This window comes from Amblyomma maculatum, chromosome 7 (genome assembly GCF_055883805.1).
Source record: "Amblyomma maculatum isolate TAMU_Amacu chromosome 7, ASM5588380v1, whole genome shotgun sequence".
Classification (NCBI taxonomy): domain Eukaryota; kingdom Metazoa; phylum Arthropoda; class Arachnida; order Ixodida; family Ixodidae; genus Amblyomma; species Amblyomma maculatum.
Window position 1 is genome coordinate 74321275 of NC_139350.1, and position 13672 is coordinate 74334946.

A 13672-nucleotide genomic window follows, 5' to 3' on the forward strand; every position below is an offset into this window, starting at 1 on the left:
CACAATCACGGTTCCACCCCATTCCAGATTTCCAGATACTTCCAGATTTTCCACCCACATTCGAAGTGCCCTCACAGCAGTCTTGTTTTGAGCCTGGTATTCCTCAACCGATCTCAACCTTTGCTTAATTTACATCTGGTCATCCAGCGGTTACTGTAGAACACTTATCAAGCCCGAGTTTTAGTTTGACACCTCCGCAATAAAAGAGTAGCAGTATGAAAAATGCAGCCTTGCTCATTAACCCTTTCGCTGTCGGACGTTTCTGGCCGTGACGCACTCCCAGTGTGTGCTTGGTTTCATGGAACGAGCATAGTGACTTATTTTTGATTATGATTGCTATACAAATAACATAGTCACTGAAATATGCACATTTCAATGTTAAAATTGATCTTGTTTAGTGCAAAAGCTCAGGACACACAGTTCGGTGCACACGGAGGGCGCACTTTCGGTGACCCACACAACGGAAATAAATGGCACGTTGTGAAATCGAGATGACAAAGGGAGATAGAAAGAGGCTAAAACAGCCTCCTTTGCTGCTGCTAGCCTCAAGCAAGCGCGCGGCAAGAGAGAGCAAAAGCAGCGATCGAGTCATATATCGACGTATTGGAGAGGCAACGGCACGAACCCCTGAACGTGATGCGTCGCAGCAGACACGCCAACAGAAAAAAATAAAAACCTGCAAACCTTCGGCAGATGGCAGAACAACCCTTGAACCCGTAACCGCATGCACGCACCGAGAAAAGCACTTAGGGCGATAGAGTAGCCTGCGCGGAGCAACCACATCCCCCCGCAAAAATGTGGCGGGGGTGGGTGCGGTTACTCCATAATCTTCAGCATATACGTACCAACACAACGCGGGGCAAAAATACGAACTAGCTGAAAGATTTGACAGATGGCGCAGCCTGTCCAAGCGCGCCAGCTTCGCGCTCAGGCGCAAAGTTTTGAATGCACGATAGAGAACGTACCGGTTTGTTCGTGACAGCGAGAAGGTTAAAGGGGTCATGCCATGGTCGTCCATTATATTGCTATTTTGTAGTCTGGTGGATAATACTGCACCTCATTTTATTTCCGAAATTTGAGCTTGCTAGACGCATTCTTTAATTCGAAATAAGTGACCGAAGTTGATGCCGGGAAGCTTCTCTTGCCGACAGCGATCGCCATTTTGAAATGCTTAGTGATGTCACAGGTCGACACTGGCCCCCACATCATCTGCTGCTGTGCTGGCTTTGATAAGTTGCCGATGAGCTGTACTGTGTTCGCGCTTGCTTTAAATGACCCTAGTGAGCATGTAGCTGGTAACAAAACACAGACTGTAGTGAAGCGCATTTAGTTCTGCTCAGAGATCCACATCCGGTGCGACCGCCGCCTACTATCCGATGGGAGCACTGCCGTGTCTTTAACATCACTGCGATGGCTGCACCGGCCGTGCCCTAATTGTGATACGGCAAATCCTTGCACCGGTGTCAGAAAGGCATGCTAAATTTGTTTTTATTACAATAATAGTAGGTCCTGGGGAAATAATTTTAAAATTGAATGCAATGCTGACCCATATGGTGGGAGTTTCTGCTCACAGCCGCACCTTCTGCCGGCGCCGCGCCAGTGTTCTTGAATACTCTTGATCCGGTGCTAAGGCATCGCAAAAAATAATTTCTTTTACTAAGAAACAGTGCGGTTGCGAGTAAGGAAGTTTAATGATCGAGTAGCCGTCACTATAACGTCGCTGATCAATTACAAAGTGCCATCCACTGTGGCTTCCATGCAAAGCAATCTATAGGCCTAGCGACAATTAGGGAGAACCAGGCATCAAGAGTGCGACCGTCCGTCATTATGACCTTATCTTCTGCTTTCATTATGCAGCTGGGAACCAGACTCAGGCCTGACAACTACTGAGCAGCGCAAACTACGCTGCTGAGATGGGACAGGTATTGGGTGCCTCGATGTAGTGCGGCGCACTACACTGCTGCGTCATCGGGTGGTACTTGCAGTTTGCAAAAAAGCGCCGTCGGTAGGCACTCAATGAACTGCATTTTTAAGTGTTGCTTTCCACTGCATTCGAGACATGTTTCAGTGTATATTATGCATGCTGTAGCGGGCCAGCTCGTGCGCCTTTCGTACTCAAGTGCCAACACGTACATTTGAGTCCTGCCCACAGATGCAGCTATTTCATAGAGGGATTGAAAAGCTCAGTTTATGCTAAACGCGGTTAGCTGCATGACTGCTGTTTAGTCCGCCACATCGGATTACCGCACCTTCGCGTGACGAATGTGCCGCGGTTGACGCTACTCGTGGACAGAACATGCAACAGAGAACGCGGTGTCGGCCTATGTCGTCACCTGCTGCGCCGGTTGCCACATCAGCAAGCTGTCATGAATAAATGAAAAAAAAAATAGATTTAAAAATATCTGCAGCTCCAATTGAGCTGAAACTTTAGGTTTTAGTTGCTTGGCATATCAGGAAGATTCAGTTTACGTTACAAAATTGGTATCATGACCTTTTAATGAAAAAGGCATTGACTTACGGCACCTTCCTACAAAAGAGAGAGCACGCAGACACGAAAGTCACACAAGGCACAACTGGCAATGCATACAAAGCATTGGCAAAATAACAGCATACTCCACCAACCTGCATAAACAGCCATAAGGTGAGTGCCGCTGCCATGGTCGTGCCAGTTACACGCCCCAGAGGAAGACTGATGCCATTACCTGTTAGTAGCTCGTAGTGGTGCTCGACGACGGCCAAACATTGAGTACTGGGTGCCACAAAGTTTCGTGACGAGGCATTTGTCGGTGACAAAGGGTTCAACGAAATCACTTGAAGCGGGGGCCAACACTGATGATTCCTTGGTGGTGACCTGAAGGCTGTCACGATCGCATCACAAGAAAGCCATTTCGCAGACCCGCATGAACAGCCAAGCAGTGCTGTCATGTTCATGCTAGTTGCATGCTTCCAGTGACAGCTGCCCATAACAGCACTCTTTCTTTTTAATATTACAATCTTATTTCTAAAAAAATACTTAAGAGCTGCTCATAACATAATTGTGCATTTTCCATTTTAGGAGCACCTCATTTCAACGGTCAAAACAGCTGCCATGTGACCCTACTACTAAAGGAATAGAATTGCGGCAGTGCAGTTTCAAGCGAGAGTGTTTTCTTTAATAGTGGCAAAACTGACGCTGCTAACATATGGCATAAATTTGTGCTGTGAAAGCGCTAGTACCTTCATGCATGGTCAAAGGTGGTGTGCAAGGAAATATCGGGAATTAAGTCACATTAACACACCCTTTTAGCACAGCTGCTGTTCTTGCTGTTCTCGTAGTAAAAAGAAATCATTTTCATAAATGCAGCAGAATAGGTAAGAAAGCCCTGAATGAATGTAGCAAGTGCTTACGTCTTGAGAGAGCTTGAACATGGCACTATGAAGTTTCATTTACTCTCCCTTAACCCCCCAGTGTTAAAGAGAACTGAGATAAGGTCATGAGCCGAGAAAGAGCCAGACAAAGATAGGCCCCCTTATCGAAATGTTGGCTGGCCTAGTGAACTGAGGCTAACCCTCAACCCTTGTTCATTTGTCTTTCATGCTGAGCAGCCATCTTTCCCTCATTTTACTTTTCCCCCCACCCCATCCCATCGCCTCATACCAGGCACAATGCTGTAAACACATCACATTGATGTAGTGTGAAGATGGAACCAACAACGACCTCTCCAAAGACTTAGGCTCCTTCAGCAGAGTTTGGCATTAACTAAAAAGGACTTCTGCATGTACTGCTAAACCTGGACGCAACGAACCTTCATGAAGGAAATTCCTGAATACAGTAAAACCTCGTTGATACCTTCTCTAAAAAATGCTGGCAAAAAACGTATCCGGAAAAACGTATGACTCTATTGCCTAATATTTAAAAAATTAACTGCTGAGTGAGACACAAAGGCATTTAAAATTGAGACTTTCACTGCATAAAGTGTAGATGAGCATTTATCTCTTTTTTTATCTATAGCTGAATTCAGTTCGTATTTGCGTTATCCTAAGGGCAGAGATTTGGCAACAGATCTGGTTCGCAGAAGGAATGACGAGCCGGGATCACTTGCTTAATTGTTTCAGGATACTTTGCCCCCTGACAGCAGTGACATGTGGAGAAGCCATCGCGATGCCTTCCAGTCACCATGCTTTTGCTCATGCTGCTTTCCCAGACCCGGCCAACTCTTAAGCAAGCGAACAGAGTGCAAGTTTGTTATTCTGAGCTTCATGGGACCAGAAAAGAAGTTTGAATTACTGAATGGTCTCGAAAAAACTGACAAGAGAGATTTGCATTATAGTAAACTTACTGTATTTACTCATGTAACGACCCCTTCCAATAATGAACCCACCCTCCACTTTTGCCACTAATTTAAAAAAAAATAAAAATGTGTTCGTTAGCGCATCCCTCCATTTCACGCCGTCACTCAATTCCACCGCACATTTCTTGGCAGTGCACCAACACACTACGCCGCGATTATGTCACGGTGTTTAAACCTTTTCAAGCTCTATAGGAAAAAAGAAAGCGGAGCCGAGGGGGGAAGGGAGGGCAACTTGGCAGCTTGGCAGCGTGCCAGCGCTCGTCCTGTTGCGCAGGCCTTTTTTTCACTTCGCAACGCGTTTGGGGCAGGTGTCGTCCACTACCGCACAATCACTGAAACGCACAATAGTGCAAGTGTCTTTTGAAGCGAACAATGCTTAAAGCCGGCGTTACGATCGCGACTGACCGCATGCTTTCGTTGATGACTTATGGGTGAAACAATGGATGACTGTAGCAAAAAAAGTAAAGCGTTTTTCCCGCGTAAAGATTTGTTCTTTTTTTATATTTGGAAACCTGTAGCGCCCATCCGACATCACAGCCTTTCATGGGCGTGAGCTGGGACCACACCGACAGAAATACTTATCGGTATTACCAAATCAATAGAGGTTGAATTAACGAGTATTTAGTTGCACTGTTTGGAGGTTGCACGGAAGGGCCGTTTGCCGCGGCCGCCAACCCTACCCTCTGGCGCCGCCAGCCGCCGCATCAGTTATGGCGGGATTTCAAATCAACCTCCGCAATAGCATAAACTGCACCTGTTTCTCCAAACACATTTCCTTATTATCACTGCCTACTTTCCGACTTGAGCTGGCCCTTTAACCTTTTTCTCTTTTTGGGTGTGCTAGCTGTGGTTCACAGTGCTGTTATTATTGTTTCTTTGTCCTCCTCCCCCCCTCCTTTGCAGAAAGTTTTAAGAATTATTCCCCTGCAGATAATTCCTTATCAGGACCCTCTACAAAGCCTGTCCCTTTTTAAGAAAGGTGTGTCTGCAGGGAACCTGCTTAAAGGCCCACTGTCCACCCTCCGGTCGAAAATATTTTCTTCCCCGGTGACTGTGAGACTTCGCCCCTGGAACGCAAGGCCGCAAAATGTTTTTGAAAAGAGTAACTAATAACGCAGTTACAGCCACCGCAATCACCCGATTCTATCCTGCCTCTCTCCTTCCGTTCCCTCGCAAAGGTTTTTCACTCTCCTGCCCGAGGTCGTCTAGCCTCCGCAATACAAATTCCCCTTCCTCCTCCGCGTTTGGCGGGAGGTGGGGCGTGGCTCTCCGCGAGCGCGAAAAAAAAAATAAAAACGGTCGAGGGAGCGCGCGCCGCTGGATTCAGTCTGGCCGTGGCGAGGGAAAAGCGCGCTGCGAGCGGTAGACACCCATCCTTCTCCCGTCAGTCAGCTAGACGGACCAATGGACGTCGTTCCCGATACGTACGTCATTATCGGCGCCCGTCGGGCCAGCGCAGGGAGCGGTGAAGCTGGCTTCTCAAAGGAGAGCATGAGGGAGCTTTGAATTGTATTTTCGATGCTTTGCGGCGCGCGTGTCGCTGTAGAATTTTGCACAGACTATCTCCGGTACCTGATCGAAACACTGGGCTCCTTTTCTTAAAAGGGCCTTCCCTGGACAGTGGCCCTTTAAGTGGTGACTAATCATCCACCGCATTGTAGTTTTTCCTGGTACTGCTGCTTTTATTTCTTTTTCAGGACACAGGATCATTGGTTTCAGGCTGAGAAACACACACTGAAGAAACATTTTTTTTATATTTCTATATCTTTTTTTCCCTTGACCTATTTTCTTACCCACCCTCCCCCTCCACACTCCTTGACCTACATTCTTCTGAGCCAGTCTCCTCCTCCTTAGCTTGTCTTCGGAAGCAAAAGCGTATTTAAACCCCTGCCAGTGATGATCGCTCGGCCCAGACGAGACAAGTCCCCTTGTCAAAACGTTGGCTCGACCTGCTAACTGAGGCTTCCCCACCTCTATCCTTGTTCAGTGCTTTTTCATACCATGTAAGCCATCTTCTTCCTCTCGTTCTACCTTTAATTCTTGTAGTGCTACCGGACACATAGCTTAGTTGCGAATTGCTAGTTGCAGTGCCACTCGTTAATATAAAAAATCATGTCTACACCAGGACTCAAAATGCCATACAATCGTGTACCCACCGAGCACTAAGCCCCAGTCTGCACTGACTGTTTTCCATATTAACCACTTTAACTTAAATACCCTATACAACCAAAAGAGATCACGAGCCAAACACCCTCGTGGTGGCTAAGTGGTGACGACGCTAGGCCACTGAAACGACCAAGGTTCGAACCTGAACGTGGGCGGCCGCGTTTCGATGGAGATGAAACGGAAATGCGCCATTACGTTGCGCGACGTCAACACACAGTTGAAACTATTCCACAGCCCTCCAACGCAGCAATCCTTTTTTCACTTATCTGAATCCCACCTTCCTCCCCAGCTTTATGATGCGGCTTCGGAGTCGACAGAGAAATGTGACAGATACTGCCCCAGCTTTCCTATAAACCAGTTTAAAATTTTTACGTCCCAAACATGCGGTGCAGGTTCCACTGAAGCCTCTATACTTTTTTCATTGCAAGCTGTAGAGGAAAAGAACAAAGGGGAGGCGCATGGAAGTCGATTAGATAATGTGTAATTATCGTTATTTTCATATGTTATGTTTCCATTTCATCCCGCCTTCCCCCGTGTCTGGGCCAGTTGGGCCTGCAGTCTTGCGAATACTCGGTGGCTGTACGCTACCCGTGGGGAGGGGTAACAATTAAAAGAGCGAAAAAGAAAAGCCCTCTAATTCATTCAAGAAGAACGTGCACACGCTCCTTGGCCTTTTGTGGTCGGTATGAACACAATATGCACAGTGTACGCGAAGATAACTTGATATTCGTTGTAAAAAAAAAGAATGGTAATATAATGGCGTGCACTATAAGCCTGAAACAAAAAGCGCCGGATAAAAAGAATTACAGGGGTACACTTTAAGTCTTCTTACGTACGGAAATGCGAAAGCATTGCGAGTCCCGTACTTAGTCCCGTTATCAGCTTGTTCTGCATTTCGTTACTTTTCCGATGTATCTTTTTTTTTTCATTCTATTTTTGTTTTTGGCAGTTTTCTTAGCAGTTACGCTTCCATTTTTCCTTTTTTTTTTCTTTTGATCTTCTAGTTGTTTTTGTTGAGATTATTTTTATTTTATGTTTTGCTTACTCAGCTATCGTCCCTGAAGCTTACTATACCAATGTTGACATAGAACTTTGGCGGCGGGAAAGTCACAGGGATACGCTCACTGGGCTCCACCCATTTTCTGCATAGTCGAATGGTTGCTTTAGTGCCTAGTCGATGCATCCCCTGTGCAGAATATATTCCTTAGCTCATTTACCTCGGGGAGCTACGCATGCAGTCAGGGCGGGATATGTCTTAGGTCATGCGAATAGGTACTTCCCTCTACGTGGCTCATGACACGCATTTGGCAGCCGGCTGCTGACCCCGGGATGCAAGCTGTGGCAGCCACATTTCGATGGGGTTGAAATGCAAACATGGTCGTTTGTTTTGCGATGTCTGTGCACTTAAGAGGACATCAGGTTGTCTTGTAGTTCAAGCGTCGCTTCCAGAGGGTAAGCCCTACATACCATAACATACAACACTGTATCATTCTATACCATACCATACAGTTCCACACCATGCCATGTAATCATGCCGTGCCATGGCGTGAGAAGCCATGCCGTATAGTGTACCCTCCGTGAGCAAGTGCCTACGGTTGTGTTCTTCGCTGAAACTTGGAACAGAGTTCCGAGGTGGATGTCCCGAGATGAGAAGAAAGCTAAGCACGGATGCTGTTCGGAACAAGTAGTTTCACGTGCACATTTCTAGAGATGCTGTCAGTGTGTTCAGTTAACAATGGCAGTAAGCATCGAGCCCTTCTGACGTACTGAGCTGCGGTTGCAGAGGAAGCATCACTGATTCCATAAATCTTATAACTGGACGTCTTACTACACATGTTGCAAAGTATACATATGTGTTAGCAGTCATACCTAACAAATAAATATCTGCTTCACCTGTAATCCCGTTATAGTTTCAATATACAAGCGCTGTGTGTTTATCTAAACAGCGCATTAATTTAAGCAAATATATGCTAAGCTTTATCTGAACGAAGCATACATTGTCTGCAGGGGCTATTTCGTGATTGGTATTTAGTATCACTGACAATTTTCTCGGGCCAATGCCACATCATTTATATGTCTTTTGGTGGAGCAGAGCCCTACTTCAGATGAAAGAACTTAAGCACCTTTCTGGTGCAATAGTGCCTTGTGCTTCGATAAAAAGAAGGTGTCGGGATTCCTTGCTGGTGCTGTGATTTGACTGTCCTAGGTGTGAAAAAGATGCCAGTTTCAGAAAAGCCCTTCTCTTCAAAACGCAAAGGAAAGAACAGTGTCAAAATCAGTAAAGGCGCCCAACTTTGTGGCTTTAACTGTGCAAGAAAAACCAAATTCTGTCCTTTCGATACTGCTGCAGCTGCGATAAATGAGCGTAGCTACACGTATTACAAATGACTTCTGGTCCTAAGATCATGCAAAAAAAAATCTCGTTCCTTCATTACTTTTCGAAAATTCTGAAATATAACAACACACAAAGGTGAATGACTAATGCATTGCTTCACTGCCCTAAATGGAAATGCGGCTTTCGAGCACCAGCACCTAGGAGCAGTTGTTCAATATATCTCACAGTAGAATACAGATCGCGCAAAAATGTTCTCCAGACAGTATTTTGGTTCTTTAGACTTAATTTCCCAAACTGCATTAGGCTATGAGGGATGGCTCACAACCATCGTTTGGCGCGATGTGTTAGACAACGGCAAACAGATGCTTTCTTTTCTTAAATAACTTTTTGACAGGTAATTTTTTACTTTTTCACAGAATCAGAAAGTGAAGGCTTCCCTTTAGAGCCACCTGAAGAGTGAGCCAGTGCCCTCGATTAACCTGACATGACATGGTCACCTACCTGCGGGGACCACCAAGCGTACGGCGGCGCAGATGCAGGCTGGAATGCCCTTGATTCGCCAGGTGTTAGCAATACTGCCCGTTCTCCAATGCACCACAACTGGTTTGGCACCAGAAAGAGAAGGCTGCTTACGGCACCTGTAGCCTCTGCAAGCCGGCAAGGCACCCCGTGTCTTCCCTCCTGCGATCATGACATTACCAAGCCAGGACATTATTTAGTGGCCAGGCCCCTGTGTAACATTGTCCACGCGTTTTAGATATTCGTTCTAGAAACTATACGTGTTGTATAAATTATACACTGTGACGCAGTGCAGGTGATCGGCCGACATCAGCGTGCACAAACGCTCCAACAAGTGTGTCTTGTGAATATGTAATTCATGAACTGCCCCTCGTACAGTCACTCATTGGCAATTTAGCCTGACATAAATAAAAAAACCGCTTTAAATGCCTGCAATTTGACTTTTTTTTTCAACAGACAGCTAACCTGGCAGGCTGTCGTTACTGAGGTTTTTCAAAGAATCATTGACACGGTGTTGGCCTGAATGCCGCACACGAGGCCAGCTAGGCTCAATACCGCTACAAAGATGGCACTTGCTACTACTTTGAGACGACTCTCGCGGTGGTAATATTGGTGGTGCGATGATTATGCCAGGAAAAAACATTCAGATTTTTGACGCCCAATGTGGGGAGTGCGAGCATTAGGCAAGAAAATACGGTATCAGTTTGGTTCTGTCATTCAGCGTGGTGTGAAGGAAATCATGCAATTGCATCATGTATTCGACAGCAGTGTTAGGACGCCTGTACACACGACCTATCAGAACTGACGTGCTGTACGAGTTCAGGGTGCACCATACACTTTCGTGCCAAGCTATGCCATTGCGTTTTTGAAATGAAATACTGTTTTTTGATAACTGGGGCTACGCCCACACTGCGACCATCACAATAAGTATGCTATAAGACACAAACTACTTAGGAGTCATGGCTACCAAGAGTTGCAACCAGGTCTCTGTAGCGATCATGATGCGTCCTTAAACGTGCTCTCAGTGAAATGTTTTTCCAAGGATGGTAGTATCTTCTTCGTCTTCCTTTAAGGTAAAGATAACAAGCTTATTGTGGCGGCTCCTATTTTTAGGTAATCTAATTTCCTGGCTATATGTGGAGTTTCTGTACGGCAGCAGTTGTTACCTCGCACTTTTCCACCTTCCTTAGTAGACTAAGTGATGTGAGCACTCCTTCGATAACTGTCAGCCTCACTTGCTCATCCTGTAATCCATTTTGAAGAAGTCTGAGGGACCTGAATTTCAGTAACCACCCTGACAGCATCGTCAATCTTAGGCCAAGAATATCCTTCCATATCGCCACTGCTCAGTTGTAGTAGCAAACACGTAGCATAAAATGATTCCCAGCAGCAACAGTAAAAAACAGGGGCTTAGCAACACCACTAATCCAACACAACTGGTTCTTAGGCATTTAGAAAAAAAACCTCTGCTACCAACTGGCATGAAGACAAGCATAGGGCTGTGCATTGCGTTTCGAAAGGTGTCATTGAAACCACTGAAGTTGCTGCGTGGTTGACTGTCCCTTTTGTACAGTCTGGAGGTTGTCACAGCTGTTGCCGGTGAACAAAATGGACGCTCCACCTCCCATGATGTCCCGTGCGATGAATCAGCCAGCTAGACTACCTGTGGAATCAGCACAGCCCACTTTGGTTTTCGTACTTATGACTGCCTCTACCTGCTTATAATCCCACTTTGCCATGGGACATTTCTCTATTGCTTCCTCTATACCTGGTGCTATTAGCTTTATTTATTTCACGTTTAACTGTGCATTTCCTTTGTCCCTCCCACACTTTCCTTTTGAAGAGGACCTCCAACTGCAGGTTAATATGTTTATGACCACTTCTCAGACTGTACTCAGCCTCTAGTGCCAGCTACTAGTGCCACCACAAAGCTGCGCAGTAATATGCAGTAGCCAGCAGGAAAGGAAAGGAAAGGCGTAGTATCTGTCAGAAATGTTCTGTGGACACCTGACCCGCGCCTTAAGGAAGGGAGGAGTGTGGGAGTGAAAGCGGAAAGAGAGAAAAAGGTGCTGCAGTGGAGGGCTAAGGAGTAATTTCGACCACCCTGGTATCTTTAACGTGCGCTTATATCGCACAACACACGGGTGCCTCTTCTTTTCGCCTCCATCGAAACGCAGCCGCCGGCGGTCGGGATCGAAACAGGGTGCTGCGGCACAGTAGTCAGGCATCTTGACCGCTGCACCATCGCGGAGGGGCGAAATCGGCCCAGGAAATGAACTTTTGCCTATTTTGCTGGCCTTTGTCTCAAAACATGTTTGTGGTACAGCGGCAATACTTCCACACTATGTTCTCAGCATATTTATCTATCAGACTGAGAAAGCGTATATTTATATAACGTTTTAATATAAAGGCGTACGATCGCGCTAATTTCAAGAAAACAGCGAAAAATGAAAATTTGTGAAGACAAATAATTTTTCTTATATTTCTTAAACTTTGTCCATCTATTCTCCTTAGCGTAAAACATACTGCATAATTTCGTTGCGCTAGTGATTATGGCCACTCCAATAATTCCCTTGTGCAAGTCGCAGATGCAGAATTCAAGATTCTACGACATTTGTGTATCGCACACTGTTTTTCAACTGTGGCATAATATTGTATTTTGTCATTTATGTCTTGGCGTTGGAAATTAGCTGGCAGACACCGTAGTGAATGATTCGGAAATTCGTACGCATGGTTTTCCTGATGCGCTTGTGGCATCGGGCAGCCCAGCGATGTTTTTCGAGCCTTACCTTCACCAAAACACGGATTGCGCAAAAATACGATAAAGCTCAATGAGCAAGCAACGTATTCCAAATATTATTAGTGAAATGAATAAATTGTGAAGGTCATGGAGAAGTGCCTCATTAAAACAGAATGTTTCTTGGCTGCAATCGTTTATTTTAATCATTCGACGACGCTCATTACCTTCATTCCTGTGCACAGTTTCTTTGTTTCTTTCATGCTGTCCTATGCATGCCTGCATGAAGTGTGAACCGCAGATCGAACGCGCGGCAAAAGCCCCATTCTGACCGTGTGGATGCCGTCGTCTGAGATAGACAGGCGCATCCGGCTACAGATAGCTTTGCTTTTTTGTGTTCAGTACTTCACTTTACCACTGGAGCGCCACGTTCATTCTGATACCATCTGGCGCAGCGCAGTTTCTCGTGTGGCAACGGTTGTCGCGCCCGCGATATAGTGCACCCGCGAGAATGAAGCGGGCACTCAAACCTCCCCGACAGTGCTTTGATCTTGCTTCCTTCACCGCCATGTAATCGGTGTCTGGTTGCGATGCGAACAAGGGGCGGATAAATAGCGACCCTTCATTTCACATGCTTCGAACAGCTACCCAAGAGGCATAGCACCGGCGGCATCATGTCATGGAGCTTCTCTTTAATTGGCCAGACGGCCCGGCGCGTGCTCCGGAGCGGCGAGCGCAGCGTGTCGTCTGCTCAAGCAGACGACGCGTCTCTGTTTGCTCGGAAATCGAGTTATTTGTTTAGTCAGCGTTACGAAAGTTTCTATGGTGCAAATATCGCAAAATAAATATCTAAAAGCTGGGGCCTTTTAACGCCGATTTAAAGCGAAATTATCAGCGCGCGCGCCAGTGCTTCATAGACACGCCAGCAGAACCGGCGGAGAGGATGGCCCCCAGAACACGTGCTGCCCCTAGCGGCTGCCCTCTCTTCCGGTCACACTAAAGGTCTCTTCGATTTGCCTGCACCAGCTGCACTAGTTCAAGTAGTGCAGCACCGCCGTCCTCGTTTTGCCAGTGCCGCGCGCACAGTCTGCACTTCTCTCCTCGTTTTGTCAAGGTGCAGGGCTAGTTCTGCACGAGTTCTCGCTCACTCTGCACTCGCTCCAGAAGAGGTGCAGAAAAAAGTGCAGCATGGCGTACGCTCCGCTTGGCCAAGAGCAGACGACGCTGCGCATCGTTCTGCATAGCTTTTGTAAAGTCCGTCTCCTTCAGAACCCGGACGGTTCGCTGCTAACGGATCCGCAAATGGTTGCGTATACAAGGTAGTTGGGCTGCATGCTGGTGATTGGCATTTTGTTGATGGAGGAGCGGTATTATATGTAGTTGCGGCCACGTATGTAGTGGTACGTGGCCGCGATACGGCACCTTCGCGCGCGTTGTCCTATGTAGTATTTTTTTTTTATCGAGTTGTGACCTCGGAAGACGGGTAGATGCGAACAGAAATCAGTTGCGATCGATCGAGTTTCTGTCGTGCCAAGTGTGTGTGCCACAAGACAGCTTGCGCAGCGACTATGCGACATCAAACTT